The 15,614-nt window shown below is 36.1% G+C and overlaps 1 long non-coding RNA gene across 1 annotated transcript; it reads right to left on the reverse strand.

Annotated features, from left to right (window-relative positions):
• Nucleotides 1–647: 647 nt before the first annotated feature.
• On the reverse strand, nucleotides 648–15,015 carry LOC118152073 (uncharacterized). Its single transcript, XR_004740422.1, has 4 exons — nucleotides 14,885–15,015; nucleotides 13,112–13,201; nucleotides 5,273–5,349; nucleotides 648–864 (listed from the first exon to the last, which is right to left on the reverse strand). It is a non-coding gene; the product is annotated as an uncharacterized LOC118152073 (long non-coding RNA).
• Between the last annotated feature and the right edge of the window lie 599 nt (nucleotides 15,016–15,614).

Here is a 15,614-nt window from a genome sequence, read left to right on the forward strand (position 1 = left end):
GGTTTAAATATTGTCTCCTTCACTTACTAGCTGTTAAGACTCAGACAAATTCACTTCCATGCACCTCAGAGACAATGTTACCTACTTCATAGGGCTGTTGTGAGGATCAAAAGCAAAAGTACCTATAAAACATGTAGAAAATTTTATGCCATATCCTCTGTATGTAGTAATGACTCAGTCAACATCAAGTTGTGGTACATGATTAGTGCTGTGAACTGTGTTATAAGAGACTACTAATTTCTGTAGTTTTTGTTTGCTAAGAACGAGGCATAATTTGACCTGAAGTAGTTCTACCTGAAGCAGAACTAAATTTGTATAAACCACAATGGTGGTTTATAGATACAAATGCATTTGATTACCCAATAGCATCAAAATTTTATAAATTAAGAAATGCTACTAAGTGAACATTAACATTTTGAGTTTTTTCAAATTAATATTTTTGTTAATATTTAGTTTTTGAAATCTCATAAAGCTATTTATTCTCTACTGTTTTCTGGGACTCAACCTCCCCATTTGGCAATTACTCATCTTCAAACATTAGCAACACTCAAACTCCTCTTTTGTCAACAGTTTTGTTTGATTTCCTTCTGTATATCATCTCTGTATTCAAAACAAAAAATATTAAAAATAAGAAAACAGAAAAGATGTTGTTAGTTCTGCTCAACCAGACTTTAGCAGAGTGTGGACACATTTTGATTAGGCATCTTTGATACATTTGTCAATTCTTCCTTCAGTTCTGGGACTACTGATCCCTGCTTGTGTATTACCATACATCACCATGTTCCTGAAAATGAATACATTTTGAAGAATTATGCCACCTAAGAAAAGTTACTCTGCCTCTTCTATCAAGTGCCAAGGAAAGGTCTGTGAGCTGTATGAGAAGACTAGAGAGAAAGAAAAGAAAAATAGTAGCCATCACTGTTAAATGATAATCAGAATGAAGTATATTTAAGTGATATCTGAGGTTGAACTACTCTGGAAGGAAACAATATTGACCAAGCGACAAGTGACATCATTCAATTATCATATACTACCTGATAGTTTTAAAATAATTTTAGAGAAAGCATTACCAAAAGGTGGCAAGGCCAGAACTGCATGGCAAATCACTGGAGGTACTTTATGCCTGCTTTGCTATCATTCGTGGCTTTAATAACTGATGGGCTCTTAATGAATCTAACTTAACTTCACCTTCAAATAAGGTTTTCTGGTCCTTACCCTCTGCACTTTGAACAAGTATAAAAACATACTCCTGTCCTCAATGAGTATTGCTTCCCCAGTCTCAAAGATTGACAACTCAGTGTGCATGTGCTCATGTGACCCAACTGAATTCATCTTCACAAGTCCTATAACGCAGAGGTACATTCATTTTTTCTCCTATATTCTGTATTTTACTAGCAGGAAAGTTTATATTAATGAGTTTTCCATCCATAGAGGATTTTGCTACTTGAAAATAAGTATCTTTCAAGTAAAAATTAAAAAACAATAATACTGAACACTTACTGTAATACTTGTTCTGGTATCATTATTAATAATGCCCTTTTTTATCTTCAAATGCATCCCAGGTTGGGTGATCAATTAGTTGGTCACCATATTTATACAGCACCTACTAAGTGTTCTGTGCAATTTACATAAGTTAATTCATTTAATCTTCACAATATCTCAGTAAGGTGGATGGTGGCCAGGTGTGGTGGCCCATGCTTGCAATCCAAGCACTTTGGGAAGCCAAGATAAAAGGATCACTTGAGGCCAGGAGTCTAAACCAGACTAGGCCATATAGTGAGACCCCATCTATACAAAAAAAAATTAACCAGGGATGGTGGCAAATGCCTGTAGTCGCAGCTACTTGGAAGACTGAGGTGGGAGGATCATTTGAGCCCAGGAGATCAACACTGCAGTGAACTATGATTGTGTCATTGACTCCATCTAGCCTGGGTGACAGAGTGAGACCCTGTCTCTATTAAAAAAAATTGGGGGGGTATTAATAGATGCTGTTGCTATTGCATTTTAAGAGATAAGTAAATCAAGGCACAGGGTGGTTAAGTAAATTGCCTGAGGTAAAACAGAAATAAATAGAAAAGATAGAATTCAAATTCAAGCAATCTGGTTCCATATATTTGCAATCTTATTCCTCATGCTATTTTATACTCCATAAAGTTTGATACTTGTTCTCTTTTTCTCTTTTGATATGTTTTTCAAAGTCACTGTGGTCATAAAGAAAACCTTTGGGTATCCCCTAGAAACAATTTGTACTCGAACTTAGGCCCCCAAAAGCTCTGATGCCTGGGGCAGTTTTGATCCAAACCTTTGAAATTAGTCATCTGAATAAGAACCTTAGTGAATGGAAAAAGAAAGGTATGAGAGAAAGAATATGGTGGGGAGAGAAAAGAAGAAAGGCACAAGTACCTTCATCAGACATCATTGTAGGAAACCAAGGAAATATCCTCCCTGGGGCCATGTTGTAAAATGGGTGGTGGAAATCAGAAAAGAGGGTGACTTGACATTTGGAATTTGGATATGACTGAATTGCATAGCAAAGAGAAAGCTTTTCATGTTTAGGTAAAGATTATGATGTTTCAGCCAAGAGAGCATTCACTACAAGAAGATACTTCATAAATTTGACTTTTAAAATAAAAGAAGAGACAGCTCTGTTCTCACTCCCAGCACTGGAAGCCAAGGTCATATTTCTCAGTATCTGTCAAGAAACACCCAGATATGTCACCTCTGAGGTCTTGAGTCACTTAAACCTGTTGCAGAAAGACAGATTCATATCCAGAGAATTGTGTAAAGAGGACTTTTCAGTTTCTTTAAACTTGGTCCAAGGAAGGATGAGTGCTATTCTGTTTCACTGAAATTCTTATCTTAGCCATTCGAGCCTACTTTTCCAGACTGCTCTGGAAGTGTTCCTGTAGATATTTAGAAGTCCAAGAAGGGCATAATGTTCTCTGTTTTTCACTAAGTCATACCTTCCCAAATCCTAATATAGTTTTAAGATTCAGTGTCTCTGGTTAATGTAAATAAAATGACACTACAATTATGTCTTAAAAATGTCAGATATAATTTATTCAGGAGTATATCACTTTTCAGTTTTATTTTAAACAATATTATTTTGTGTATTTTTGAATAAATATTTTGTGTGATTTTCTTCCTTGCCAGATTCAGTACTATTATTAACAATAATTGACAAGTGTATGGCACTGTGTTTGGAATTCAAACTTATTCTTAAACTTTAGACTTCAACATAATTATGAGGTGTGTTGAGGGTCACCAAGACCACCCCTGGGATTGGTGATTTGCTAGAAGGATTCATAGAATTCAATATATAGTCATATTTGTGGCTATGATTTATTACAGTAAAAAGATACACTGAAAAATCAGCAAAGAGAAAAGGCACATGGGGTAAAGTCTGGGAGAAACCAGGAGTGAGCTTCTCGAGTTCTCTCCCAGTGGAACCACACAGGACATGCTTAATTCCCCCATAATGAGTTGTGACAAGTGTGAAATGTCTACCAGGGAAGCTTGTTAGAGACTCAGCACCAAGATTTTAGTTTGGGGCTAGTCAAGTAAGCACCCTCTGCCTGGCACATACACAAATTCCAGACTCCCAGTAAGAAAGGAGGAGTTCAGCACAAACCGTATTGTTTGTATAAGGATTCTTGGCACAGTGAGACACTCTCATGAGGAAATAGTGGGAATTCTTTTGAAATCTAAGTTTTCAGATGCCAGGCAAGGGCCAATTTTGTAAGTACCCTTTCTAAGGATAGTAGTCAGGCTTCCTATGTTAACTCTTTTCTGCACATGTTTCATAGTTTGGTTTTCTACAAGTAAAAGTAATTTAAGTCAAATCATTTTCTCATAAACACGAGTTTATGGAAGGAAAAAAAAAAACTCCACTTATCCTATCTCCCAATTCAATATTTTTTCAGTAGATTATACAATTGTTCTGAAAAGTATTTCACATCTGAGTAATTAAGACTGCTCCAAATAGGGACTCCACATTTGGATCCCCTTCCACGAACTCTCCCTTTATGGAAGCCATCTTTCTCTCTCCTAGATTTTCCCTCTGGAGTCCCCTTCCATGTACACTCCCTTCATGGAAGCCTGTCTTCCCCTCCTAAACTCTGCATCTCTCTATTCCCTTCCACTCAGTGTGGAAGCTGCTTTCCTCTCCTGGATTCCATCTTTCTGGATTCTCTCACTCAGTGTGAGAGTTAGCTGTTTCTCTCTCTCTCTCCTTCTCCTGTTTCTCTCCTAAAAAAAAAAAAAGACTGCTCTAAATAACCTGAAGTGACTGATAATTAAGGGTGCAATTCTAGGTTTTGGTCCTTTATATACAAACAGGAAAATTAATGCCCTCCAGATTTGCCCTTTTCATTATAACTTTCAACAATGATGGAAATGTTTTACAATCTATACTGTCCAACACAGTAGCCACTCATAGTATGTGACTATTGAGCACTTGAAATGTGGCTAGTGTGAATGAGGAACTACTTAGTTTTGTTTATTTTAATTAATTTTAATTTCAATATCCACATGTGGCTAGTAGCTATATATTAAAAACACAGCCTCAGATAATTTAACTTACTTCATTAAAGCTAACTACACTAAGATTTTTAGGTTGAATAGCTCCTGGAACACCAGTTACCTTCTGATTTCTTGAGGGCCAACCCAATACCACGATATGGTCCCACAAATGTTTTAATATCTTGTGGTCTTAATCTAAACTTACAAGGTTTACCCAGAATAAAGAACATTCTATCACCACCAACTAGATTGTTTTTTATTAAGCATTATTTTTAAAGTAACTTACTGTATGGAGTTTGGCTGTGGTTCATCTGCATAAATGGTATTGATTGACAGCCTCAGGAAAAGGAACAGCCCGCCATTTTGTAAATATCAGCTCACAAATCTTTATAGTTACTGGTAGTTATACCAGAAAGCAGAGAAGGGAGAAAAGGCAAGAGCCTTTTGTATCCGATGAAACAGATAATAAATATCAACTTACTCCAAATATTGTGTTTGGCAAACATACTTTTACAACATTATATCGCAAAACTACAGTAGAAAATACTTTTGTTTATATGCAAAGCATAATAAAAGATGATAACATATCAAGTAAGCAGGATCATTTTTTAAATATAAGTCAAAGCTTCTTTTTATTTTCTATGCCAGTGTAAAAATCACAAATTTTTCTTCAAGTTAAAAATGAAAAACAAATGAATGGCATCCTGTGGCATATCTACCACTCGTGCATGGTTTTATGACTCACACTCACCTTCCAGAAAAAGGCTTTCTTGGCCCTACTAGAAATACTTCTGACATCAACCTCAAGTTCTCTCTTATATTTTATCTCTGATTCAGGTTCAAATTGCAGAAGAGAAAAATAAAAACAAAATGGAGGAACTGAAGGTAGAAGAAAGGGCTTGAGATTATTTTCCTGAAGAGAGGTTATCACCAAGAGTGAGAAATTGTCTTTACAGAAAAATATAAAAATATTAGTAGTAGAAAAAAGGACGTGGAAAACTTATGAAGTGAATTTGGTAGCATAAGGAGAAAAAAAACTGAAGTTTACATTATGTAAGATATTTTTAAGGGAGAAGACAGAAAAACTGTACAAATTAATGTTCACCCTATTGATGCTAAGGTTGCTAATAACTGCAGTAGGGAATAAGAATAAAAAGGGAAAACACGACTAAATGCGTTTTATTCTATCTATTCTTAAAGTGCTGCAAAACAATATTACTCATGTGAAAAATGCTTTTTTACTGACTTTTTAGCACAGAAATCAGCATTCAAAACTAGGAAGTTCAATTGTAGTGACAATAAAGTGAAATTTCATTTCTCACAGATGTAACACAATAGCATGTGGTATTAAAACCCAGAAATCTATGACAAGTGTTAGAAAAGCTGAGGTTAAAACCAAAGGTTTCTTTATGGCAGAATTATTTAGAATCCTTAATATGTTCCCATGCATTGTAAACACTCAAGAGAGATATTTGAGTTTCATTCCTTTGTAAACTTTTATAGGTAAAGCACTATTTTTCCTTTGGAATATATTCAAGGACTAGTGTTCTATAAGAAACATTTTGGAAAACATTCCTTTTGTTTAATAGTTCCAAATCACTTTCATTGAAAAAGACTTTCAGCATCCTCTCTCACTTGCAGTATCTGGATATATTATCACAGAAGAAAAGTAAACATACAGCTAAGAAAGCTGTTGCATGTGTCTCTGACTGAAAACTTGCTCTATTAATTATGAGCTGGAAATCACTTAATGTTTTCAGCATGTAACAAAACACACACACTCCTATTTAAAGCTGTAGAAAAATAGTCTCATCCATGGCCATTAGGAGTCTCATATGATTAGGCTTTGTGTCCCCACCCAAATCTCACCTTGAATTATAATCTCTATAATCTCCATAATCCCCATGTGTTTAGGGAGAGACCAGGTGGAAGTAATTGGATGTTGGGGGTGGTTCCCCCATGTTGTTCTCAACATAGCGAGTAAGTTGTCACAAGACCTGATGGTTTTATAAGTGTCTAGCATTTCCTCTTTTTGCACTTATTCTCTCATCTCTTCACCCTGTGAAGAAAAAGAAAGCCTTGATATTGCTTTTTCTCCCTTCTCTGCTTTCTGGTATAACTACCAGTAACTATAAAGATTTGTAAGCTGATATTTACAAAATGGAGGGCTGTTCCTTTTCCTGAGGCTGTCAATCAATACCATTTATGCAGATGAACCACAGCCAAACTCCATACAGTAGGTTACTTTAAAAATAATGCTTAATAAAAAACAATCTAGTTGGTGGTGATAGAATGTTCTTTATTCTGGGTAAACCTTGTAAGTTTAGATTAAGACCACAAGATATTAAAACATTTGTGGGACCATATCGTGGTATTGGTTTGGCCCTCAGTGATGGCCTTCCACCATCAATTTCAGTTTCCGGAAGCCTCCCCAGCCAAGTGAAACTATAAGTCAATTAAACATACTTTCTTTATAAATTACTCAATCTCAGGTATTTTCTTGCAGCAGCATGAGAACAAACTAATACAGTAAATTGGTACCATGGAGAGTGGGGTGCTGCTATAAAGATACCCAAAAATGTGGAATTGACTTTGGAACTGGGTAGCACACAGAGGTTGGAACAGTTTGGAGGGCTCAGAAGAAGAGAGAAAGTTGTGGGAAAGTTTGGAACTTCCTAGAGACTTGCTGAATGGCTTTGATCAAAATACTGTTAGTGATATGGACAATGAAGTCCAGGCTTAGGTGGTCTCAGATGGAGATAAGGAACTTCTTGGGAACTGAGGTAAAGGTGACTCTTGCTATATTTTAAGAAAGAGACTGTTTGGGAGGCCGAGGCGGGTGAATCACGAGATCAAGAGATCGAGACCATCCTGGTCAACATGGTGAAACCCCGTCTCTACTAAAAATACAAAAAAAATTAGCTGGGCATGGTGGCGTGTGCCTGTGATCCCAGCTACTCGGGAGGCTGAGGCAGGAGAATTGCCTGAACCCAGGAGGCGGAGGTTGCCGTGAGCCGAGATCGCGCCATTGCACTCCAGCCTGGGTAACAAGAGCGAAACTCCGTCTCCAAAAAAAAAAAGAAAGAAAGAAAGAAAGAGACTGGTAGCATTGTGCCCTTGTCCTGAAGATTTGTGGAACATTGGACTTGAGAGAGATGATTTAGGGTATGAGGCAAAACAAATTTCTAAGCAGCAAAGTGTTTCAAATGAGGCAGAGCATAAAAGTTTGGAAAATTTGCAGCCTGACAATGTTATAGAAAAGAAAATCTCATGCCAGCCTGTGAAAGCAACTGGGGGCAGGGGCAGTTTCTGCAAAGCCACAGGGGTGGAGCTGTCCAAGGCCATGGGAGCCCACCTCTTGCATCAGCATGATATGGATGTGAGATATGAAGTCAAAGTAGGTAATTTTGGAACTTTAAGTTTAATGACTGCCCTGTTAGATTTGGGACTTGTGTGAGGCCTGTAGCCCCTTTGTTTTGGCCAACTTCTCCCATCTTGAGCAGGTGTATTTGCCCAATGCCTATATAACCCCATTCTATCCAGAAAGTAACTCACTTGCTTTCAATTTTCAACAAATAGTGCTGGAAAATGATTGGCAGAAAAATGAACCATAACCTACATCTCACACCTATAAAGAACCAATTTCAAGCTACATAATGCTCTTATATTTAAAATGTGAAACTATAAAACTTGTCAACAAAGCACAAAAAAATCTTCAGGATTCAGGATCAAGCAAGAAGTTTTTACACTTTATACCAAACTGACAATCCAAAGAGGAAAATTTTTTAAATGAAGCTTCATCAATGTTAAAAATTCTGGTCTTGTGAAAGACCATATAAATAGGATGAAAAGACAAGCTACAGACTGGGAGAAAAGATTTGCAAACCACATGTCTGACAAAAGAACAGTATTCAAAATATACAAAGAATTCTGAACACTCAATTGTAAAAGAAAAAATGTGAACAATCCAACTAGAAAATGGTCAAGATACAGAAACTGACCTTTCACCAAAGAGGTTATATAGATGATAAATAAGTATATGAAAAAATGTTCAGCATTTTTCCTAATTTAGCCATTAGGAAAATCCAAATTAAAACGACAATGAAATACTACTACATATCTGTGAGAATAGCTAAAATAAAAATTACTGACAAGGCTAAATGCTGGCAAGGATGCAGAGAAGCTGGATTACTCATACATTGTTCAAATGTATGAAAGGGAATGTAAAAGGGTGCAGTCACTCTTAAGAAGTTAAGCAATTTCTTACAAAATAAAATGTGTACTTACTATATAACCCAGACATTTACTCTTGGGTATTTATTACAAAAAACTGAAAACTTATATCCACACAGAAAACCTATACATGAATGTTCATTGCAGTTTTATTTTTAATAGTTAAAAAGTATTTAAAACTCTGATATTATTTTACAAGTAAATGGTAAGCAAACTATGGTACATCAATACCATGTAATATTAGTAACAGAAAAGAACGAACTATTGATACTTCCAACAAGTTAGATAAATCTTCAGAGTTTATGCTGGGTGAAAAAAATTAATCCCAAAATATTATATACTGTATAATTTCAAATACACATACATATACTTATGCATATATATTTATATATTCATACATATATTTTGAAGTAATAAAATTTTAGAAAAGCAAGGCATATTAATGGTTGCTAGGGTTTAGAAACAGAATTGTGTAGGGGTGAGAGAAAAAAGCAGTCAGGAAAGGATGAGAACAAAGCAGGTATAGTTATCAAAGAACCAATGACTGGAGGGAGGCTAGTAATGCTGCAATGGTTCTGTATTGTGAAAGTGGTGAGGGATACATGAACCTACACATGTGATAAAATTATACAAAATTAAATACACACACATACATGAATATAAGTAAAACTGGTCAAATTTAAATAAGATCAGTGGATTTTATCCATACCAACAATATCCCAGTTGTGATGTTGTATCAGAATTTTGCATTATTTTACCACCGAGTAAAGGGTACATAGGCTTACTAGGCTTTATTTCTTACAACTGTATATAATCTACAAATGTCTTTTAGCTTTTTTTTTTTTTTTTTTTGAGAGATGGAGTTTCACTCTTGTTGCCCAGGCTAGAGTGCAATGGTGCAATCTCAGATCATTGAAATTTCTGCCTCCCAGGTTCAAGCAATTATCCTGCCTCAGCCTCCCAAATAGCTGGGATTACAGGCACCATAATCACACCCAACAGCTAACTCTGTGTGTGTGTGTGTGTGTGTGTGTGTGTGTGTGTGTGTGTGTGTGTGTGTTTAGTAGAGACAAGATTTCATTATGTTGGCCAGGCTGGTCTCAAACTCCTGACCTCAGGTGATCCACCAGCCTTGGCCTCCCAAAGTTCTGGGATTACAGGTGTGAGCCACCATGCCCAGCCAATCTACAAATTTCTTAATCAAAATTTCAATTCATAAAAAGCATTGTGCTGCTACTAATAGTCACTGTTTCTCTACCACCAGATCCACAACACCTAGACTGACCAACCATCTCAGTTTTGCTAAGACTAAGGGATTTCCTGTGGTATAGCACTTTCTGTTTTAAGACTGGGATAGGCCCTATGTAGAAACCTCTAAATATTCCATGCACAAAATCAAACAAATAACCTTAGCGATAATGAACAAATTCAGCAAAGTGTGAGGATACAAAATCAACACAAAAAAAATCAGTTGTGTGTCTATGCACTAGCAATGAACAACCTAAAACCTGAAATTAAGAAAACAATTTCCTATCCAATAGCACTAAAAAGAATAAAATACTGGCCAGGCACAGTGGCTCATGCCTATAATCCCAGCACTTTGGGAGGTCAAGGCAGGCTGATCACCTGAGCTCCAGAGTTCAAGACCAGCCTGGCCAAAGTGGTGAAACCCCGTCTGTACTAAAAATACAAAAAATTAGCCAGGTGTGGTGGCACATGTCTGTATTCCCAGCTACTTGGGAAGCTGAGGCGGGAGAATCACTTGAACCTGGGAGGCAGAGGTTGCAGTGAGCCGAGATCATGCCACTGTACTATATCCAGCCTAGGTGTCAGAGTGAGACCCTATCTCAAAATAATAATAAAATAATTAGGAACAAATTTAAGCAAGAAGTTGAAAGATATACACTGGAAACCAGAAAACCTTGCTTAAAGAAATTAAAGAAGACAAATAAATGGACTATATCTGATACTGATAGATTGAAAGATCTGATACTGTTAAAATGTTCTTAATACCCAAAGCAATCTACAAGTTGAATGTAATTCTTACCAAATCCCAATGGGATTTCCTGGCAGAAATAGAAAAAAATCCTATTCTAAAATTCACATGGAATCTCAAGGAATCCCAAACAGCCAAGATAATTTTAGAAAAGAGGAGCAAAGTTGGAATACTCACGCTTCTGATTTCAAAGCACATTACAAAGCTACAGTAAAGAAAATAACATAGTGTTGGCATAAGATAGATACACAAACCAATATAATAGAATAGAGAGCCCAGAAATGTCTTTTATTGTGTATGGTCAAATTATTTTAAACAAGGGCACCAAGACTATTTAATTGGGAAAGGGCAGTCTCTTTGACAAATGGTGTTGGGAATACTGGACATCCACATGCAAAAGAATAAAGTTGCGTCCTTATCCAGCACCACATGCAAAAATTAACTCTTTGCAATCTTCCCTGGCCTCCACCCTTCTCCAGAAAGAGCTAAGACAATTCTTCCTCCTTACTCTCTCAACTTATAAGGATGGTAGCTTTGTTGTTCAATAAAAAAACAGAGATAGATAGATAGATAGATATAGATAATCTCTTGCTGGACTGTGAATTCTTACAGGGAGAAGATTCTTTCTTGCTTATGTTTGTATTACCAGTTCACAAAATGATTGTTGAAGGAATGAATATATAAATTAAAGAGGCAAATTAGAACCAAAGTATCAAAATGAGTATAGTTTCCTTCATAAACGATTTTCCACATCTACCTCTAGGTATAACAACTACCCTTACATACTCTGTGTTCTATGACAAGATAAGTTTCAGTGGATCTCAAAGCTAATTTTCCAAGTTGCATTCCATGGAGCAGATATATGGCTGGACACAGCTGGATGGACAAACTGCTCTTCTCACCTTCCCTGGCCCATCCTGTGACAAAAACTGTAATGTTGTATCTTCTCCTCTGCCCACATTTTCTCTCCACATTCTGTAAAATGATTATACCATATTATAAACTAATAACTTTCTAAATTTCCTGTTCTTAAAAAATTAAAAAGTGTGGTTTTAGTCAGAAAAGAAAAAAACAAGAGAAAAAAATTCTCATTTTCAGAAGTTTAATATGAGTTTAAGATTTCTTATGATCAAATTCTATGATCAGAAAAGTTATTCCTTAAGGGCTCAGGGCTTACATTTTGTAGCCTCTGAATCAGGATAGAATTAATGGCTAGTGTTTTTTCTTAACCCTATAAAATCATTTCTTTAAATGACATGCTATTAGACTCTTACCAGCAAGACTTTGGGTGAGGACTTTTTAAAATTTTGCAATCTGATAATGAAATACAATTATAAAAAAGATTCAATTTGGAGGTTTTTAATTCAGCTTTCTATTACAATGTATGAAAAACACTTTTTCCTGTGTTAAACTTTAGAAAATGTACCAGTATTTTTGCTTGATATGTGACATAGTGAATGTATCAAGGTCAATAGTATCAGAGAAATGTGATTATAAACATAAAACCTACCCCAAATATCAAATCTATAAATTGTAAATCTACCACTAATTAGCTGTTAACCCCAAGGCAATTTATTCACCCTATTTGGGCCTCTATTTCTTCATCAATAAAATGTATATGATAATATCAATAATATTAAGAAAAGTAAATGCTATAGTACACATAAAGCATGTGGCACAGTGCCTAGCACAATTGATGAATATTACATTTTATTATATTTTACTAAAACTCATGTACAAGAACTAAAATTCCTAATAAGAAAATGACTAACAGAAACAAACTGTCAACAGCTGAAACATGGATAAACATATTGTGTGCCATTTTTGTATTATCTTGACATAAATTGGCTGAAATAGTGGCATGCAGTCAATACTAATTTTTTTATTACCACTCTTTTTAAAATAACTGACAGAATGTTTTAGTTTACATGTCAAAAGGAAAAATCAACTGGCTATTCAAAGTGACTGTCATGTTTTCAAACCATATTTTAAAAGCCTATGCAATTTGAATTTGAATTGTATTCATCTTGCTTTTAGCACAAAAGTAAAAGCTTTAATATAATCACTGACAACTCTCTTTCGAGACCCAAATTACTGTCTTTTGCCTTATTGTATTACAGCAAAGGTTTATTAACTTTTCAGGCCCTTCAGTGTACTGTATATATTGCCAAACCTGTCCTCAAAAGAAGTCTGCTTCAGTATGTACCTTAATATCAACACATGATAATGATAAACCTGGAGAGTAAGGAGAGAGAGAGAGAGAGAAATAGCCCTAGAAAAATTTGGTGGATTTCTTGACCTTACTTTGGCAACTTGAAAAGAAAACTTTGGAGATTTAAAGTTTTGTTCCAGGGAACTTACGTGCACTAAAGCTGATACTTGGGATTCTGAGCCATTCCCTCTAGTAGTTAAATACGTTCGAAGAATCTTGGCTCTCTCATGACAATACAGCTTTGAAAAATAAACAAAGAAAAACAGGATTTTAACTAAATAAGAAAATATTTGCTACTCATTTTTTAAAAAAGGACATGTTTTGAAATAATTTTTAAAAACGACTATACAGACCCCAGTGTGTGATGCTTCCCTCCCTGTGTCCATGTGTTCTCATTGTTCAACATCCACCTATGAGTGAGAACATGCGGACCTGAAGTACAATTTAAAAAAAAAAAATTAACTGGGAAAAAAAGTCTTCTAACTCATTTCTCCACCTCTCAAGAGTCTGATCCAGTGTGAATCCATGTAATAAGCAACAGCAAACCAAGCAAAATGATTTCTAGCAGCAAATGGAAGACAAGAGTAGACTGTAGGGAGAGTTTTTTTGTTTTTTTTGTTTGTTTGTTTGTTGGTTTTTGAGATGGACTTTTGCTCTTGTTGCAAAGGCTAGAGTGCAATGGCTCAATCTCTGCTCACCACAACCTCCGCCTCCCAGATTTCCACGATTCTCCTGGCTCAGCCACCTGAGTAGCTGGGACTACAGGTGCAGGCCACCACACCCAGCTAATTTTTGTATTTTTAGTAGAGACAGGGTTTCACCAGGTTGACCAGGATGGTCTCGATCTTTTGACTTCGTGATCTGCCCTCCTCGGCCTCCCAAAGTGCTGGAATTACAGACATGAGCCACCTTGCCTGGCCTGGGAGAGTTTTATCAGAGAAGTCCTCAGCTCCCCCTGCTATGTAGGATTAATCAATATATATGAGTCAAATGCCTGGACCCTTTCATTTCTCTTCCTAGATTAAGAATTGTAATATAATCATTTTCTGAGAATAAGCATATATGAATAGATGTAACTGCAAGAAATATATTACCTTATATGAACAGATTGAATGTATAATGTACTGCTTGTTAGTTGAAAATAAAATAATGAAATTTTTAAAACTGTACATTAAATTATTTATTTTTTACAAAGAATTCTACACTATCATTCTGCCAGAGAAGCAATGGCTCTCTTTAGGATAAGTGGAAGCATAGCTACTTAGCCTCAAATATCTACAAATATGCTATTAAAAATCAAACTGTCAGAGCTCATTAATTAGGGTGCCACTTCTCAAACATGAAGTTCTATATTTGTTTTCTACCAGTAATACTTTCTCTCCTTCAATGCTTCTGTAGCTACAGAAAGAATAAAACACGTACAAGACCAGGACTCTGTCATTAACCTCTAATACATCCTAAAAACAGATTGTAAATATCTGTCTTTTATTTTGCATATGCATAGCAGATCTGAATCCCAAGAGAGTAAAAGGCACATAACATGGAGCACACATGCACAAATCCTCTAAAATATGTTAACAACCACTCTATCATTCTATCATCCTTACTGCAAATCTCCTGTAACACCTTCAATCCAAACCCTGGTGTAGTCATAGATGTAATTTTATGTTAAACTTTGTTCCCAAACCAGATAAGGCCAATTTGGCTTCTAACTAGTTGTTCTAGTTACATATACTCTTATGAAATTCTGGTGTTCCACCAGTTAAGTAGATCCAAATGCTTCAGAAAGTATTGAATTTTTTTCAGGTCATAGGAGTAGGGGGGAGAACTGCTAACAAGTAGAATTTTCTCTGTTTCATTTTCCTCAGCTGTTTTTTCATATGCCTTTGGAACCTAATATTTATCTACTGTGATATTCTCACCATGTTGATCCTTTTAGCAGTTTCTGGAATGAGCTACATTTTCCTTTATACTTCTCCATCTTTACACACACTATTCTCCTTGCCTAAAATGTTCTATTTTCCTTTCTTATTTTCCCACCATCTCTTGTTCTAGCAAAATTCTTCCCACTCTTAAAGTGACAAAATAGATGCTGTTTTACCCACCTCCTTTTCTGACCAGACCCTTCATCACCACAAATCTTGTTCATCTTGTCTCAGATGTTTATTGGACCAGACGTATCTGTGTATTGCAGGATGATTCTTCTGTAATATCACTACCTGCTTACCACCATTTTCAATAGGTAGCAAACTCCAAGGTGATACCAAGAAGTGGTGTCCTCAAGAGCTATTTAGAAAATACAGTCCCTCAGTCATGTAATATGGTGGTTGTTCAAGAGATGTTTGTTGAACAACATGAATGAGTGCTAAGAGATGACAAAACAATTGAAGAAACTAAAGTTGAATCTTTTTTTAAAATGTTGGAAAGAATTGATCACTCAAGGAGGAGGACTCAAGATGGTGCAGTGAGAACAACCCAGGATTGAAGCTCTCAGTGAATGCGCAGAGAGGGTGAGTCAGGGCCGCATTTCCACATGGATCTTTGTTGCCCACAGAATGGGGAAATTCCCAGGTACAAAAGAGATGTGGGATGCCAGGCAGAGGTTTTGGCTGGTGCAGCCGGCAGCTGGTGCGGCCAGCGGCCAGCGCTGTA

Source organism: Callithrix jacchus, chromosome 3, assembly GCF_049354715.1.
Source record: "Callithrix jacchus isolate 240 chromosome 3, calJac240_pri, whole genome shotgun sequence".
NCBI classification, from domain to species: Eukaryota; Metazoa; Chordata; class Mammalia; order Primates; family Cebidae; genus Callithrix; species Callithrix jacchus.